We start from the raw sequence: 18,147 nt of genomic DNA on the forward strand, positions 1-18,147 counted from the left end.
TTGTTATGTCTAATGTTTAATAAGGCATTCCTCTATAAAAGGGTTTCTACATTTGCTCAAGCTGCCATGCTACCGAAACTGAAGACCCTTCAAGAATGAACTTCTAACTCTAAAATATTAGACATCAGACATCATTGGCATCAAAACAGAGTAATTGTAGGGTATTAAGAGTTTTTTCTTAAAAAATAAAAAAGTTTTCTCTAGCATCCGTATAAAAAGCTTATTGCCCTGGCCAGGTGACTCAGTGGTTAGAGTGTCCTCTCAATTCAACAAGGTTGCAGATATCGATCCCCAGTCAGGGCACACACAAGAGTCAACCAATGAACACATAAATAAGTAGAATAACAAATCAGTGTTTCTCTCTATTTGTCTGTCTGTCTGTCTGTCTCTCTCTCCCTCTTTCTTGTCCTCTCTCACTAAAATTGATTTAATGAGAGAGAAAGGGAAAGAGAGAGAGAAAAAGAGAGATGGGAACATCAGTCTGTTCCTGTATGTGCCCCAACCAGAGATCGAACTGGCAACCACCGCACTTCCCAATGACGCTCTAACCGATTGAATTATCCAGCTAGCACCTAAATTAAAAATATTTTAAAAATAAAAAATTTATTTATTACTTTGTTGGGCAGATAAAATATATTATGCTCACTTTGTTAAAGATGGCACTGCCCATGTGGGAGCCCGTCGCCCAGGTGTGTGTTGGGGGCGGGCTGTGGGCAGACAGGATCCTTGTAGCCTGGGGCTTGGTTTTGGGACTAAGCCTTTTCTACCCTTTTTGATGTGGGGTGGTGCACTCTTATGAGGAATCCCCTTATGCCTCAGATAAGTGACTTTGTATCAGAGACTTCCTTGTTTGTATATTAGATTAAAGATTTTGATTTCTACACTATAAAGTGGGGCAGACAGGGAGTTTGCTCTCTCTCGGTTCCTGAGATTAGCATTAGAGAGGAGAGCAGAGAAGGCCATGTGGAGGAGGCCAGGAGAAGCAGCCAAGATGGTGGAGTGCTGAGTGAGAAGCTAGTTTGTGCAGAGTTTGTGCAGGGAGAAGGAAGGAGATGGGGAACAGAGGTGAATAAGTCTGGTGAGCCAGAAACCTTTGATTCTAGGAAACTCAGATAAGTCAGTAGCTTTGTGAGCATTGAATGAGTGGGTTTTGGAGCCCAGTGTGTGTTTTTACTTGCCGCTGGGTGCAAGCTAAGATTAAAGCTAATGGCCCACCAGTTCTTGGCTCTGTTGTTTCATTACCATCTGTCCGAATCCAATACGAACCTGCATGGGCCAGGTAGCTATGATGGTGGCCGAGGCTACTGGCTTCACATACTTTTAAAATACTTATTTAATATTTAAATGCAAAATATTTTTTGCACCACTAAAACTCTTTGTGTTTCTTCTTTGACTGTGAATATTGCAAGAGATCACAGCTTCCCTCATAGTCAAATATAGTAAAGAGATGTATTTTTTAATAGTAGTTGGAAAAATTAACAATAGAGTCAGTGAAGAGCTAATAACAATTACACAAAGAGAATGTGCACTCTTTCCACCTACCTTGGGTTTTTATATGTGTAAAAAGAATGGGGCTTGTTCATAGGCTGAGAATAGAGCTGTCTGCATGACTGATCTGAATAGCCAGTGAGACATTCACACTTTATCTGATGCTTGCAATGCTGCTACCTTTTGAAATTGGTCTTTTTTTAGTAACCAGAATTTATTTTGAAATTTACAGACTCATAAGAGGGGTAATATATCAAACCCCTACTTCTCCACAGTGAATTATATATCCATTAATTCTGTAACCATGTACTGACTGTCTTCTGAGTGCCAAGTTTAAGATCATAAAATGAATGACATAGTACTTGTCCACAAGGAGTTCACTGTCTAGTGAATTGACAGACAAGTAAACAGATAAAACTGTAACCAAATGTCACCTGGAATGTTCATTCTTAAGATCTCTAGATAAGCCTGACTGGTGGTGGCATGGTGGATAGAGCATCGACGTGGGACCTTGAGGTCTCAGATTGGAAAACCCAAGGTCACTGGCTTGAGTGCAGTGTTTAGTACAGATTGCTGGCTTGAGCATGGGATCATCAACATGATCTTATGGTCTCTGGCTTGAGCCCAAGGTTTGCTGGCTTGAGCAAGGGGTCACTGGCTTAGCTGGAGCCCCACCCCGTCCAGGCAGGTATGAGAAGCAATCAATGTACAACTAAAGTGCCACAATTGCAAGTTGATACTTCTCATCTCTCTCCCTTCCTTTCTCTCTCTCTCTCTCTCTCTCTCTCTCTCTCTCTATTTCTCAATTGAAAAGAAAGATCTCTAGATAAAATTACAGCAGGTCCTCAATGTCATTTAGCTATAATGTTGATGAGATGCCATAAGAGCTTAATTCTTGTTTATAACAATTAGCCTATAGTAAAAAAAAAATTTTTAAATATACAATTGTTCTCTTAAAGGTACAATCTGTTGATGATATTAATTGAAGACTTACTATAATTCAAACCCCTGATATGGACTGAAAAAGTCAATTCCTTATCTAATAATTCTGTCAACTTTGGAGGATGAGGGCTTATACTATTTTTAAAGCCACTCTCAGCTCTAAACTTTAGCTTCTGCTAAACAATTTCTGTTGAGTCATCATCTTGCCACATGGCTTATGTTTTCCCTGTTTTAGTAATACTTTAACCCAAACATGGAACCTGGCTTTTTTTCTCTTACTTTACACAATTTCCATACAGCAAACCATCCACACAAAGTTTTGTATGTGTGTATGTAAATAAAATGTAGCCAGGTTCGAGGTGAGAACAGGTTTATATGTTAGAAATACAAACAACATAAAATTTAACATAAAATATTTCTTTTTCCTAAAAGATCCATTTCACTGTAGTTCCTGGTATTCTGGAGCTCACTGTTTAGTGGAGCAGGCAGACATAAAACAACTCATTCTATAGGTATTTAATTATAATTTTGTTAAATCTTTTAATAGAATAAAGAGTGCTATGATTTTGTAGAACAGGGGGACCAAGAAAGAATGTTTTATTGGGTAGCAATTAAAAATAGGAATGAAATGACTAAGTCTTTAACCAAATAGTTCTATATTAGCTCAAAACGACTTTAATGTAACAATTTCCCAAATTACTCTACCTCCAAACAGCTGAAACTCAATGACCAACCAAGCTCATCAGCCTAATACACACAGAGAATATACCTCTAACATTACACTATAACTTCCGCCACCAAACAAAACAGGAAGAGTGGTTATGTTTAGCTGATAGTGCTAGTCTGTCATGTAAAGTTTCCGTTACATTCTGAAGATTAAGTTGGTATATTGGGTGACAATTCTTTTTATATACAGACATATATTTTTTTCAACACTGCCAAGACAAGAGCATCTTTCTATTTTCACAGAAGTGTCTCATGTACACAAGACATAAAGTATATTTCAAAGAAGCTTCAGCTATTTGAGGACATTTTTACTGTGTACACTGACTCTCATATATATTTTCTGAATCCCAGCTGCAGTGCTTGTCTCAGAACCACTCGGCTCCTCCTTTTAATCCCATTATTACTTTCAGTTGTGAGATGAAGATGTTCTCTTTAAAATAAACTGGTTCCTCTAAATAAAGAAATGTCTAAATAGCTATTTTAGTCTCATTTTTAATCTCAAGTTAAATCACAGAAAAAATTTCAGGATGTAGAAAAATCATTGAAATCTGCAGTGATCTTGGTGTTTTTCTCAACACAAAAATAATTATTATCACATTTCTTAGTTTTCTAGTGTGTGAAATAAAGTTAGACTATGCCTTTAGTACACACAATGCGGTGCTATCAATTTAATTTTTACTTGTGTAAATTTTATAATGTGTACATTTTCACGTTTTTCCAAAGTTTTCTTCTAGTAGTTGGGTAATGTGGTAGGACACCTATGAGAGATAAAGGAGAAGGAAGAAGGGAAAATTAGGGAAAGTTTTATAGACTTTGATGCTGATCTGTCACCTGTGAAAGAGAGCAGAGGAAACAGGATTGGAGAGAGCGAGCCTCAGACTCTAATGTAGATCTAGAGAGTCTGAGCCAACCAACCCAATGGGAAGCTTCGGAACAAAGGTTGCCCATTAGAGAAGTCCCGCATTGGGTAGAAATGGCTAGACCCTAGTAACATTGGCATGCTCAGCCATGAGCATGCTTCATGGGAAGGGGCTTCACGGGAAGATGGCGACCTCAGCTTGAATGCTGCTATGGTAGGCCCAAAGGTACTACTGCTGGAGGCTATTATTAGCTAACGTCATTCTTCCAGCGTAAAGGCAATCCATGGCTCGCATCCTCATGCCTGCTACATCAGCTCTGTCATTGTTGCTGTCGTTCTCCTCAAACTATTCAGTTCTGTAGTTAACAAGTTCAGATTATGGATTGTGGGACAGTCTCCTAACTCTCCTCCTTTTGGCTAGCTTTTCACCTCTCTGTTAAATACTCTTTGCAGATTAATTGCCTAAAAGATCATTTTATCCTGTCAGTCCTTTGCTCAAAAACATCCAGGGTCTCCCTATTGTCCACAAAATAAAGCCCAGATACTCTAACCTGGTACTCAAGGCTAACACAAGACTGGCCCTCTACCTTCTATTCTGTTTTTACGTAACTTTGTGTTCTTTTTGGTCAATCCATGTGGGACCTACTTTAACATTTCTTTTCATTTCATTTACAAGTTTTTTTGTTGCTTACACAGTACCTTCTATTCCACACACCCTTTTCTTTGTCTACCCATCAAAACCCAGCTCATCTTTCAAGGCCCAGCTTGTATTCCCTAAGTTACAGACAGCAGTGCCTGACCCTTCCTTAGAAACAGTTCAGTACATCTCCCACTCCTTCATATTCTCACTTTATTACTCAAGTTTTAATGTGAGAATGCCTTTTTCCCAGCTGTACTGTCATTTCCTTTGGGATAAGAGGAACACACTGGTTTTTTGGTTTTTTTACTCTGCAGTTACTCCATGATTGAATGAAGAGAGATGAATGAGGAAATAGATGGTCACGCAACATACATTACCATCTACAGAAATGCAAAAAGTAAAGGATGACATAGGGAAATACACTGGGAAGTGAAAGAGTACTCCATGTGAGGGTTTTGTGGGAATGGATGACCTTCTTCACTTTCTGTTTCTTTCTTATACACACCAGGGCAGAATTCTTCACCCCAAGTACAGAGTTGTTTAGGCTATTTCTGAATGGGCTATGGGGGGAGCGTGATGATCAAGAGTTTGTATGCACGTGCATGTGATTTTTCCGGGAATAAGATCCATAGTTTGTCTCTGTTTTTCAAAGGGTTCTCTGATCTTATAAAGATATAAAACCAGCCTGACCAGGTGGTGGCGCAGTGGATGGAGCGTCGGACTGGGATGCGGAAGGACCCAGGTTCGAGACCCCGAGGTGGCCAGCTTGAGCGCGGGCTCATATGGCTTGAGCAAAGAGCTCACCAGCTTGGACCCAAGGTCGCTGGCTCCAGCAGGGGGTTACTCGGTCTGCTGAAGGCCCGCGGTCAAGGCACATGTGAGAAAGCAATCAATGAACAACTAAGAAGTCGCAACGCACAACGAGAAACTGATGATTGATGCTTCTCATCTCTCTCCGTTCCTGTCTGTCTGTCCCTGTCTATCTCTGCCTCTGTAAAAATAAATAAATAAATAAATAATTAAAAAAAAAAAAAAAGATATAAAACCAATGGACCAGAGAAGGCTGGGTTGAGTGTGATTTGGCCAGTAAGATATCATGGGTAATTTTACAGAAAATAACTTCTGAAGGATGAAGAAAGCAGAAGCCAGATCCCCAGGAATTAAGGAGTGAGTGGGTGCTGAGGAAGTGGAGTTGGCAAATATAGATTTTCCTTCCAGAAATGTATCAGTGAATGAGGAGAGATATATGATAATTTGGGAAACAGTAGGCTCAAAGGAAGGTTTTTGTTTTTTGTTTTTGGATAGAAGATACTTGAATATATTTACAAGGAAGAGGTGAAAACTAGATAATAAATAGAGAAAGTAGGTGGGGAAGTGTCTGGGTGGTCTGGTTTTATGCTGTAGCAGCATCCCCCCAAAAAACAGTGACTTAAAACTTAGCAGTTTATTTCTTGCTAATGCAAACTATGTTATAGAAAACTATCCTGTATGATGAAACCCATTGGTCCAGACTGCTTCAGTCTTTGGGCTGAAGAGAGAGAGAAAGAGAGAGATGAGGAAGTGATGAAGAGATATCTCCCTGCCACTACTGTGAAGTAGCACGTGTTCCACTCATGTTTTATTAGCTAGACCTAATCACATGGTCACACTTAATTGGGCAGCAGGGAATGTAGAAGAACTATGAAAACGTGTTTGGTGAGCATATAATTATCTTTGCTACATGAAGGGATCAAGAAAAAAGCAAAGGGCACCCTGAGAAGTTGAAGTGGCATTGTTTTTGAGTATTTCCATGTCTTCCTACAAAAACAGAGCAAGTTGGATAGAAAAAGCTAAAACCCATGAACAACATCAATAACAAGTTTAGGTAGCAAGATATGAGCTCCCAAATATATACAGATGGGAGCACATCAGGATAGCAACAAGATTCACATGTGGGAGGAAGCAGAGGAGCCAAAACCAAACAAAATATCTTACCAAAAGATGCCCTTAAAAGATGGAGTCTTGGTGTGCAAAGTTTGGAGAGTTCATTTGAGGGTAGCAATCAAAATGGAGGAGAAGCTTTGTGGGCTTCATTTCTCAGGTGAACATAAAGGAACTATTTGATGATCAGATGGTGCTAGAATTGTCTAGGGCAGGTTGTATGCATTTTCAAAACCTACCTGAACTCCCTTCCGGGATTAAGCCCTGCGTGAGAGAAGCGGCTAAAAAAGGACATAAGACAGACCATGTTTTATGCCTACCACAGACAGTATATTAATTATAGAAATTCTAAATCTGAAACTTTATCACCTTGTCTATTTTCCATATCAATTATAGTCATTAATATTGTCCGATCACACGTATAAGAGGGCTTGCAAAGAGATGACTTGGCACCATTACAGTAATAAAAATGCAGTCAACACAGAGACCCTACAAATCCGACCATAAACTCTCTTCCATTATATTCCCAGGGAAAATTAAAGTCTAAAGATTGAAACCCCTTACAAATTAAAGTCCAAGGAAATTAATGTCCAGTCAAATTCTCTTGCTCTTGATTTAAACTTCAAAGAAATTAATGTCCAGAGTTCATCCTTTCCACCTCATATTTCACTCACTCCTTTTTTTCCTTTTTTTTTCTTTTTTTAAAATTTGAAATGTGGCCCTGGCAGGTTGGCTCAGTGGTAGAGCATCAGCCTGACATTTGGATGTCCTAGGTTCGATTCCCAGTCAGGGCACACAGGAGAAGCAACTATCTGCTTCTCCACCTTTCCCCTCCTTCATCTTTTTCTCTCTCAATCTTCTCCTCCTATAGCCATGGCTTGATTGGTTCAAAAGCATTGGCTTGAACCTGGGCACTGAGGATGGCTCCCTGGAGCCTCTTCCTGAGGCACTAAAAATAGCTCTATTGCGAGCATGGCCCCAGAGGGGCAGAGCGTCAGCCCCAGACAGCGTTTGCCAGGTGGATCCCAGTTGGGTGCATGTAGGAGTCTGTTTCTCTATCTCCTCTCCTCTCACTTGGAAAAGAAGAAAAAAATATACATGGAATGCTTCACAAATTTGTGTGTCATCCTCGCACAGGAGCCGTGCTAATTTCTACATTGGTTCAATTTTAGTAGCTGTGCTGCTCAAGCAAGCACTTCTTTTTTTTTTCTCTTTTCTTTTTTAAAAATTCTTTTTTTAAGGGGAGAGTGTGAATGCAGTCCCACACTACCACAAATTATGCAGTTGAGTTTTCCACATTTGGAGAAATTGCAGGGGTCAGTGCATCCAGAGTGCAATGGACAAGCCTCGCCCTGGGAAAACCACCTTCATGATCAGAGGATCTCCCCTGCCAGGTAAGTAAGAGCACTTCACTATTAATTAGAGGGCTTTTCAAGGATTAAATAGGGTTGGAATTTTTTGCAAGCACTTGTAGCTTAGATAGAAATAATATGAAGTCTCTGTCTGATTTTCCAGAGGGTCCAAAAAGTCAGCACGGTACAGAAACTTATTATAGTACTGTCTCTTCACCCATCAAATGTAGAGGCTATTGCCCGATTCCTTGAGTAGTTATTTCAGGCAAAAAATTCTGTTCCCAAAGTCTATTGATTTTTTTTTTCAAATACCAAGCCAGAGAATTTGGAGTCAGTGGTGCGAGGAAAAGGAATTTTAAATTATTATTATTTTCTTTTTACCAAGATAGTTGATCTGATATAAGGGTCTGGAATGTGTATGTATCCTGTGAACATAAACTTAATTAGGAGATGTTAAATTTGGCACTTTGAATTTTCCTTCTCTAGGGGGAAAATTTACCTGTCCATATTAACTCCTCTCTTAGAGAGTGACATTGGAGATACTGTTGTCTTCGTGCAAAGCTTCGAAAATTTGTAAAGTTTGAAGGCTGTATCTATCGTCAGGACAGGCTGAGTTGTGTGGCAATGACAGAGGGCTAAAAGTCTTAAGGACTTGAAATGACAACGGTTTATTTTTCACTCATACTGCACACCCATCGTGGATTGGAAAGGAGTTCTATTCACAGTGTATCCAGTTAAGGAGCTAGGATGACAGAATCCTCACAGGTTTTTTCATGATCATCACAACAGGAACGAGGGAATGTGACAAGTTATGTTTTGACTCTTGACATTTCTGCCCAGAGGTAGCACATCTCTTCCACTCTTGTCACTTCTACTCATGTTCCATTAGCCAAAGTATGTTGTGTGGCCTTCTAACTTCAAAGGGACCATGGGAGGGCAAGTTCCTACCCCTTCAGTGCTACTAATAATACTGCTTATGTTATATCTTGTGAGCTGACAAATTTAGTCCTGGGCCATCAGGTACTGTGACTGCTTTCAACTATAGAAAAGCTGAAGTCAGTGTTTCCCAAACTTGTGTGATTAAAGTAACCACCTGGGTGCTTATGGAAAATGCTGATTCCTATGTCCTACTCCTGAAGAAATGATTCAGTAGACCTGAGATGAGATGTAAGAATCTGTATTTTTAAAATTACCTTCTGTTATGAGGGGATTAAAAAGTACAAATTGGTAGTTCCAATATAGTCATGGGGATGTAAAGAACAGTGTAAAGAATAGAGTCAATGATACTGTAATACCTAGGTATGGTGCTAGATGGGTGCTAGACCTATCAGGGAGGTCACTTTGTAAATTATGTAAATGCCTAACCACTATGCTCTATACCTGAAACTAATATAAAATAACATTAAATGTCATCTGTAATTGAAAAGTTAAAATAGTAAAATAAAATTACCCTTTTTCTAGGCTAAGAAAGCCTTTCCTAAGGAAGCATAAGTCAGGCTCTAATTTCTATATACTTATTTTTAGAGTAGTTTCAAATTCAGAGCAAAATTGAGTGGAAAATACAGAGATTTCATGTAACCACTGACCCCTCATATGTACAACTTAGCCTACTAACAACATCCCACACCAGAGTGGTACATTTGTTACAACACATGAGCCTACACTCACTCACACATCATTATCACCCAAAGGCCGTAATTCACCTTAGCGGTCACTCTTGGGGTTGTATATTTTATGGATTTGGAAAAACATATAATGATATGTGTCTACCCTTATCGTATCATGCAGAACTGTTTCATTGTTCCAATAATCCTTTGTGTTCTTCCTATTCATCCTTCTCTTCCCTCTAACCTCCGGGAACCATTGATATTTTTATTGTCTTCACAGTTTTGCCTCTTCCAGAGTGTTATATATATAGTTACTACTCCTCAGTCTATGAACAGGCCAAGTGCATTGAAGTCTAGTCCCTTAAATTTTTTTTTTTTTTTAATTTTTTTTAATTCATTTTTTAGAGAGGAGAGAGAGAGAGAGAGAGAGAGAGAGCGAGAGGAGAGACAGAGAGAGAGAAGGGGGGGAGGAGCTGGAAGTATCAACTCTCATATGTGCCTTGACCAGGCAAGCCCAGGGTTTTGAACTAGCGACCTCAGCATTTCCAGGTCGACACTTTATCCACTGCGCCACCACAGGTCAGGCCTAAATTTTCTTTTTCTTCTTCCTCTTCTTCTTTCTCTTCCTCTTTTTCTTTTTTTGTAGAAAGTAAAGAAAGAGTTTATTGGCTGTGCAGGAATACACTCAGGAGGGACTGAGTGGGCAAAGAAAACATATTTAGGCCAAATGTTTACACCACCCTCTTCTCTTCCCTATCAGGTCTAGCAGTCTTGGAGTCAGGTTCTGGAGGCCAGCCTGGGACAAGCTGCCGCTGCCCATTGCTCCCCTGGTTGCAAGTCTTGTGGGACCCCTTAGAGCTTAGGAGAAAGAGGAAGGCAAGGAAAACGAGCCTGGGTAGGAGGAAGGAGAGGGAGAGCAAGGTGCAGGCATGCTCCCAGAGGAAGAGCAGTCGGCCCTTAAATTTTGTTCTTTGCCCTGAATGCCACTAACAACTGAAAGTTAAAACTTGTTTTGTTCTCTGAGGAGCATCCAGAGAATGTGGTTTAAAAGCAGCAAATGTGTAAAAGAATCTAATCCCACACTTTCAAGTGCAGCGTCCGCCTCTTTGGCCTCACTGTTCAGAGGATGTGGAGACTACTCACACACAGGTCAGGCGCCCAAGATAGAGGTCTTACAGCTCCTGAGCCTGTGCTGAGGCCTGCCTTTATAAAGAGACCCATTCACCTGTGGACCAAAATATCATAAACTACAGTCCCTCCCTGTGGTTAGAGTACCAGGTACTCTGAGGCTTACAGCCTCTTTCCAGACTGCAGCTGTTAGAAGCACACACAACTACTAAGGTTAAAATATTCTGTCCACACACAACAATAGTTCACTACTACTTCTAAATATATATAGCTCTTCTAAATTCCTAGTTTGGGCTTTGATTTTTTAGTATTTTTCAATATCTGCCTGACCTGTGCTGGCACAGTGGATAAAGCGTCAACCTGGAAACGCTGAGGTTGCCGGTTCAAAACCCTGGGCTTGCCTGATCAAGGCACATATGGGAGTTGATGCTTTCTGCTCCTCCCCTCTTCTCTCTCTCTCTCTCTCTCTTTCTCTCCTCCCCCCATAATGAATAAATAAAATCTTTAAAAAAATGTTTTTCAACATCTATGTGACTGGAGGTCTTTAGACTTCGGAGTGATACTCCCTTCCCAAACTGCAGGTTTCCCTGTGACTTACAGGGGCCGAGTTGGCCAGGAAGAGAACCACTGGTCCAGGTTGTGTGGGGCCAGGTGGCTGCCAAGAGATCCAAAGGCTGGTTAGAGAATGCTGTTTTATTCTGCACAAATTTAACCATCAGGTGAGTCTCCCTACCTTCCGCAGGTAGAGTGAATACAGAAGTAGAGAAGCCAGGAGTTAGATTTATTGGGTTCCCTCTACAGGGCAAAAAACAAGAGTACAGGAGAAGCATTCTCTGGTAACGGGCGGCCTCGGTTTTCCCTGTGAACTAGGAGACAACCTCATATCTCCTGAATATTTTCACGTGAAAATATTTCAGGCAGGGGAGGATTTAGGGACTTGAGGAAAGTAGAGGTGGTTTAGAATAGCAGTCATGGGAAAGGGAATAAAGACCAAAGGAGGGGTTCATTATCTATATAAAAAATCCCAAGTCTCTCTGATGGTCTAGAGTTAGAGTCCAACTAGATCCAGGAAGTAACTGAGGTTTGAAACAATTCAGGAGCTGAGATGAAAAAAGTGAACACTGGAAGGGGCTGGGACCCGCCAGACTGGAGAAAGTCAGAATGACAAAGGTGAGCATGCTCCGCAGGGGACAAGCAAGGCAAATGGAAAACCAATAGTACTGGCCAACATTCGTCAGATATTTAACATCAGATTTGTGTGGATTATCTCGTTTAGCTTTCACAGGAAGCCTGTGGGAGATTTAGGGCATAGAGGAATTAAGTAACCTGTCCCTAGTCACTCAGCTAGTGAAGGGCAGAGTCAGAATTTAAACTCAAGCAATTTGATTTTAAAATCTGCAGCCTTAATCACAACACTACAGGTTAAGGGTTGATGTTGCTTTGAGGACAAATACCAGGTTCAGTAGAATGGGAGAAATGACAAGATAAGAGGTGATGGCTGGGGTGGGCATTTCAGTTTAAACTCCTTGAGGTTGAGCAGATTCGGTCTACAAGGAATGTCGGTGGCAAAAAGTCAATAAGGCTGAAAAATGTGAGGTCAGGTAGTCAAAATGTCATGGAGAGGATGTTGAAGTGTTCAAGGATGATGTAGTTAGAGAGAAAGAGGGGGAAGTTCCTGAAACTTTTAAGGGATGTGGAGATATCCCCAAGACTGCTAGACAAACTTGATAGGAAAGGCTTAAATATCAAAGGAGTGTATATAATCTATTGTAATCTTTCTTCTCTCTCTCTTTGTCTCCTCTCTCTCTCTCTCTCTCTCTCTCTCTCTCTCTCTCTCCAACAGCCTCCCTTTATTTTACCTAGGAGAAAGGTGAGGAGCAAGGGCTAAAACATGTTGCATTGCTAATAATCACGGCTAGTTAGTGTCAAAGTCAAATGAATTATGAGATCTCTGTTGTTCTTATTTTGACAAGAAAAATCAAGCTATTAAATACCTGAGTAATCATTTATTATGAGGCTATACACAGTATAACAAACTTTTATTCCTAGAATTAAAATATATATAATACTTTTATTCCCAGAAGATGCATTTCAGTTTTTTATTTAAAAATTTTGATGTAGCTGACACATGTCCCATTTAAATGTAGTTTTTATTTCCTTGGAGGAAGCATATATTTAAAAAAAAAATTTTTTTTTGTATTTTTCCAAAGTCAGAAATGGAGAGGCAGTAAAACAGACTCCTGCATGTGCCCAACTGGGATCCACCCAACATGCCACTAGAGGTCAATGCTCTGCCCATCTGGGGCCTCGCTTCGCTGTAGCCGGAGCCATTCTAGCACCTGAGGAAGAGGCCATGGGGCCATCCCCAGCACCCGGGCCATCTTTTTGCTCCAATGGAGCCTTGGCTGCAGGAGGGGAAGAGAGAGACAGAGAGGAAGGAGAGTGGGAGGGCTGGAGAAGCAGATGGGTGCTTCTCATGTGTGCCCTGGCCGGCAATCAAACCCAGGACTTCCATATGCCAAGCCGATGCTCTACCACTGAGCCAACCAGCCAGGGCCTCCTTGGATATTCTTGACTAAAACACTCCCTCTTGTGCTCTTCCCTGGCAGGATATTTATTGGCACTACTTGATGACATTTCAAAAATGTCTCTTGCTTCCTCCTTTCTCAGATTTGTATTATGTTATCCTTCATGAATGCATAGTATTTTTGTAGTTTCTCATAACAATAGTAATGGGGGAAGGCCTCTGCTATACAATTCTTAATCTCTTCTAAAGTCACATGCATTAAATGCTGTATTTTGCTTTTTTGAGTTTGTTTTTTTTAAATTTCTGTTGACTGCCTTTTCCTCATTGAAAAATGGTCTGTGTCATTTAGCAACAGACTTTGATACTTTTGATATTAGATGTTTACTGGAAACATGAGATGATAATCTGACACATTGTGACATCTAGGTTTATTTTCAGCTACTTTCTATTTGTATCTCCTTTGGTATATATATTTTTAATATTTTAAAGATTTTATTTATTTATTTATTTATTTTTGTTTTTTGTTTTTTTTTTTACAGGGACAGAGAGACAGTCAGAGAGAGGGACAGATAGGGACAGACAGGCAGGAACGGAAAGAGATGAGAAGCATCAATCTTCAGTTTTTTGTTGCGACACCTTAGTTGTTCATTGATTGCCTTCTCGTATGTGCCTTGACCGTGGGCCTTCAGCAGACCGAGTCACGCCTTGCTCGAGCCAGCGACCTTGGGTCCAAGCTAGTGAGCTTTTTGCTCAAACCAGACGAGCCCGCACTCAAGCTGGCAACCTCGGGGTCTCGAACCTGGGCCCTTATTTATTCATTTTAGAGAGGAGGGAGAGATAGAGATAGAGATAGAGATAGAGATAGAGAGAGAGAGAGAGAGAAGTGGGGGAGGAACAGAAAACATCAACTCCTGTATGTGTCTTGACCAGGCAAGCCCAGGGTTTTGAACCGGCAACCTCAGTGTCCAGGTTGACGCTTTATCCACTGTGCCACCACAGGTCAGGCATATTATTATTTTAAAAAATCTAATCTCCATTTTCTGTTCTAGGGCACCTTTTCCTTGAGTAAGATACTTTGTCAAATTCATAAACACAGCTTTCTGTTGGGTTCTAAATCCCAAATGAAATACAGTTTTACCTCAAGAAAGAAATAGAAGTTGAAAAACAAATATCTCCAAATTCTGTTTTCAGGCTACTAGACTATTCTCCAATTAATCAGCACCTGGAATCTGTAAACTCCATTGGAAGCACATAATTTTAATTTGTAGCTGGATTTAATAGGGTACAGGTGGGACCCCTCCACCACCACACTCCTATTCTCCATTTAAACTGGCTCTGCAGATTCACTCTTCCCCACACCTCGGTTAGAATCTTGGGTATGTCTCCTACCTTTCTGGTAGTTCTCAGATACTAAAAATATAATTCGTGTTAGAAGTTTGATATGGCATTGCTTTTAAAAGGGACAGGGACCCTTTGGTGCAGGCCAGTTTCCTCTCGCAGGACCCCCACCTCCGCATCAGCGTGAGTGCAGCTTCCTCCGGGGACTGCGACTCTTTCTCCTGGGGCGGCTCTGCTGTCTCTGGCTGCTGTAGACACAGCCTTTCACTTCTAGACTTTTCAAAGTGAGATGCCATTTCCCATGTACCCCCGAAGTCTGGGGGACACAGGTCAGGCTCTCCAAGTGATTCTCTTGAACACCCCCCCCCCCCACTTGAGGGATATGAGCTCCTCTCTTCAGGCTCTTGCACGTCGGGTGGGGAGAGAGAACGCACAGCAAAGCTGGGAACACACCGCACCACCTGCTTCTTCAGCCTCTGAATTTTCTACCAACTCATAGAGTCTGGAAGTGAGAGAAAGCTCAAGGATGGCAGAACTTGTTTCTCAAAGTTTTGGCATGTTCAGAAAAGCACCTGCCTTAGAGCATGGGAAGTACTAGACATCTACAGGCCTCAGTTGGACCTGAGGGTCTCTCTGACCAGTCATGTTAGCAGATCTGTTGGTCAGTTTGTCTGCCACTTCCAGCTCTCCTTCCTCATTTTATTCATAGTCCCTGAAATATTGTATGAATGAAGACTCTGTAAGAATAACAGATGATTGAACAGAGATGGACTCCTTACCCTGAGGACCAATCCAAAGACTGGTCCATTCTGATTTTTTTTTTTTTCATTTTTTTTAAATTAAATTTAATGCAGTGACATTGATAAATCAGGGTACATATGTTGAGAGAAAATATCTCTAGATTATTTTGACATTTGATTGTGCTGTATACCCCTCCCGCAAAGTTAAATTGTCTTCTGTCACCTTCTATCTGGTTTTCTTTGTGCCCCTCCCCTCCCCTAACCCCTCTCTCCTTCTTCACCCCCTCCCCCCTCCCCCAACCCCCCCCCCGCCCCTGTTGCCATCACATTCTTGTTCATGTCTCTGAGTCTCGTTTTTATGTCCCTTCTATGTATGGATTCATCTCAGTTTTTTTTCTGATTTACTTATTTCACTCCGTATAATGTTATCAAGGTCCATCCATGTTATTGTAAATGATCCGATGTCATCATTTCTTATGGCTGAGTAGTATTCCATAGTATATATGTACCAAAGTTTTTTAATCCACTCGTCCTCTGACGGACACTTGGGCTGTTTCCAGATCTTCGCTATTGTGAACAATGCTGCCACAAACATGCGGGTGCATTTCTCCTTTTGGAGCCGTTCTATGGTGTCCTTGGGGTATATTCCTAAAAGTGGGATAGCTGGGTCAAAAGGCGGTTCGATTTTCAGTTTTTGAGGAATCTCCATACTGTTTTCCACAGTGGCTGCACCAGTCTGCATTCCCACCAGCAGTGCAGGAGGGTCCCCTTTTCTCCACATCCTCGCCAGCACTTATTCTGTGTTGTTTTGTTGATAAGCGCCATTCTGACTGGTGTAAGGTGATATCTCATTGTGGTTTTAATTTGCATTTCTCTAATGATTAGTGATGTTGAGCATTTTTTCATATGCCTATTGGCCATCTGTATGTCCTCTTTGGAGAAGTGTCTATTCATCTCTTTTGCCCATTTTTGGATTGGGTTGTTTGTCTTCCTGGTGTTGAGTTTTACAAGTTCTTTATAAATTTTGGTTATTAACCCCTTATCAGACGTATTGTCAAATATGTTCTCCCATTGTGTAGTTTGTCTTTTTATTCTGTTCTTGTTGTCTTTAGCTGTGCAAAAGCTTTTTAGTTTGATATAGTCCCATTTGTTTATCCTGTCTTTTATTTCACTTCCCCGTGGAGATAAATCAGCAAATATATTGCTCCGAGAGATGTCGGAGAGCTTACTGCCTATGTTTTCTTCTAAGATGCTTATGATTTCACGGCCTACATTCAAGTCTTTTATCTATTTTGAGTTTATTTTTGTGAGTGGTGTAAGCTGGTGATCTAGTTTCATTTTTTTGCAGGTAGCTGTCCAATTTTCCCAACACCATTTTTAAAGAGGCTGTCTTTACTCCATTGTATTTCCTTACCTCCTTTGTCAAATATCAGTTGTCCATAGAACTGTGGGTTTATTTCTGGGTTCTCTGTTCTATTCCATTGATCTATATGCCTGTTCTTATGCCAGTACCAGGCTGTTTTGAGTACAATGGCCTTGTAGTATAACTTGATATCAGGAAGTGTGATACCTCCCACTTTATTCTTCTATTTTAAGATTGCTGAGGCTATTCGTGTCCTTTTTTGGTTCCATATACATTTTTGGAATATGTGTTCTATATCTTTGAAGTATGTCATTGGTATTTTAATTGGTATTGCATTGAATTTATAAATTGCTTTGGGTAATATAGACATTTTAATGATGTTTATTCTTCCTAACCATGAGCACGTTATATGCTTCCACTTGTTAGTATCTTCCTTGATTTCTTTTATCAATGTTTTGTAATTTTCCGAGTACAAGTCTTTAGTCTCCTTGGTTAAGTTTATTCCTAGGTACTTTATTTTTTTGGTTGTAATTGTGAAGGGGATTGTTTCCTTAATTTCTCTTTCTGACTGTTCATTGTTGGTGTATAAAAATGCTTCTGATTTCTGAGTATTGATTTTATATCCTGCCACTTTGCTGAATTTATTTATCAGGTCCAGTAGTTTTTTGACTGAGACTTTAGGGTTTTCTATATACAATATCATATCATCTGCAAATAATGATAGTTTTACTTCTTCTTTTCCAACTTGAATGCCTTTTATTTCTTCTTCTTGTCTGATTGCTGTGGCTAGGACTTCCAGGGCTATGTTAAATAAGAGTGGTGAAAGGGGGCACCCCTGCCATGTTCCTGATCTTAAGGGTATTGCTTTTAATTTTTGCCCATTGAGTATGATGTTGGCTGTGGGTTTCTCATAGATGGCTTTTATCATGTTGAGGTATGTTCCCTGTATTCCCACTTTGCTGAGAGTTTTGATCATGAATGGGTGCTGGATTTTATCAAGTGCTTTTTCTGCATCTATTGAAATTATCATATGGTTTTTCTCCTTCTTTTTGTTTATGTGATGAATCACATTGATTGATTTACGAATATTGTACCAGCCTTGCCTCCCCAGAATAAATCCCACTTGATCATGGTGTATGATTTTTTCCATATATTGTTGGATCCGGTTTGCTAATATTTTGTTGAGGATTTTAGCATCTATATTCATCAGAGATATTGGCCTATAATTTTCTTTCTTTGTGTGGTCTTTGCCTGGTTTTGGAATCAGAATTATGCTCGCCTCATAAAAGGAGTTTGGAAGTCTTCCTTCCTCTTGAATTTTTTGAAATAGTTTGAGAAGGATAGGAGTTAGTTCTTCTTTGAATATTTGGTAGAATTCCGTTGTGAAGCCATCGGGCCCTGGACTTTTCTTTGTTGGGAGTTTTTTGATAACTGTTTCGATCTCCTTTGGTGTAATTGGTCTGTTTAAGTTTTCTGATTCTTCGAGATTGATTTTTGGAAGATTGTACGTTTCAAGG

General features: G+C 40.3%; 2 non-coding genes across 2 annotated transcripts; both read right to left on the minus strand.

The window, feature by feature from the left end:
* Window positions 1-7,667: 7,667 nt before the first annotated feature.
* LOC136332744 (U6 spliceosomal RNA) lies at window positions 7,668-7,771 on the minus strand. Its single transcript, XR_010730896.1, has one exon. It is a non-coding gene; the product is annotated as a U6 spliceosomal RNA (small nuclear RNA).
* Window positions 7,772-7,813: 42 nt separating this feature from the next.
* On the minus strand, window positions 7,814-7,977 carry LOC136332485 (U1 spliceosomal RNA). The gene has a single exon (XR_010730741.1). It is a non-coding gene; the product is annotated as a U1 spliceosomal RNA (small nuclear RNA).
* Window positions 7,978-18,147: the final 10,170 nt, after the last annotated feature.

Source organism: Saccopteryx bilineata, chromosome 3 (assembly GCF_036850765.1).
Source record: "Saccopteryx bilineata isolate mSacBil1 chromosome 3, mSacBil1_pri_phased_curated, whole genome shotgun sequence".
In the NCBI taxonomy this organism is placed as follows: domain Eukaryota; kingdom Metazoa; phylum Chordata; class Mammalia; order Chiroptera; family Emballonuridae; genus Saccopteryx; species Saccopteryx bilineata.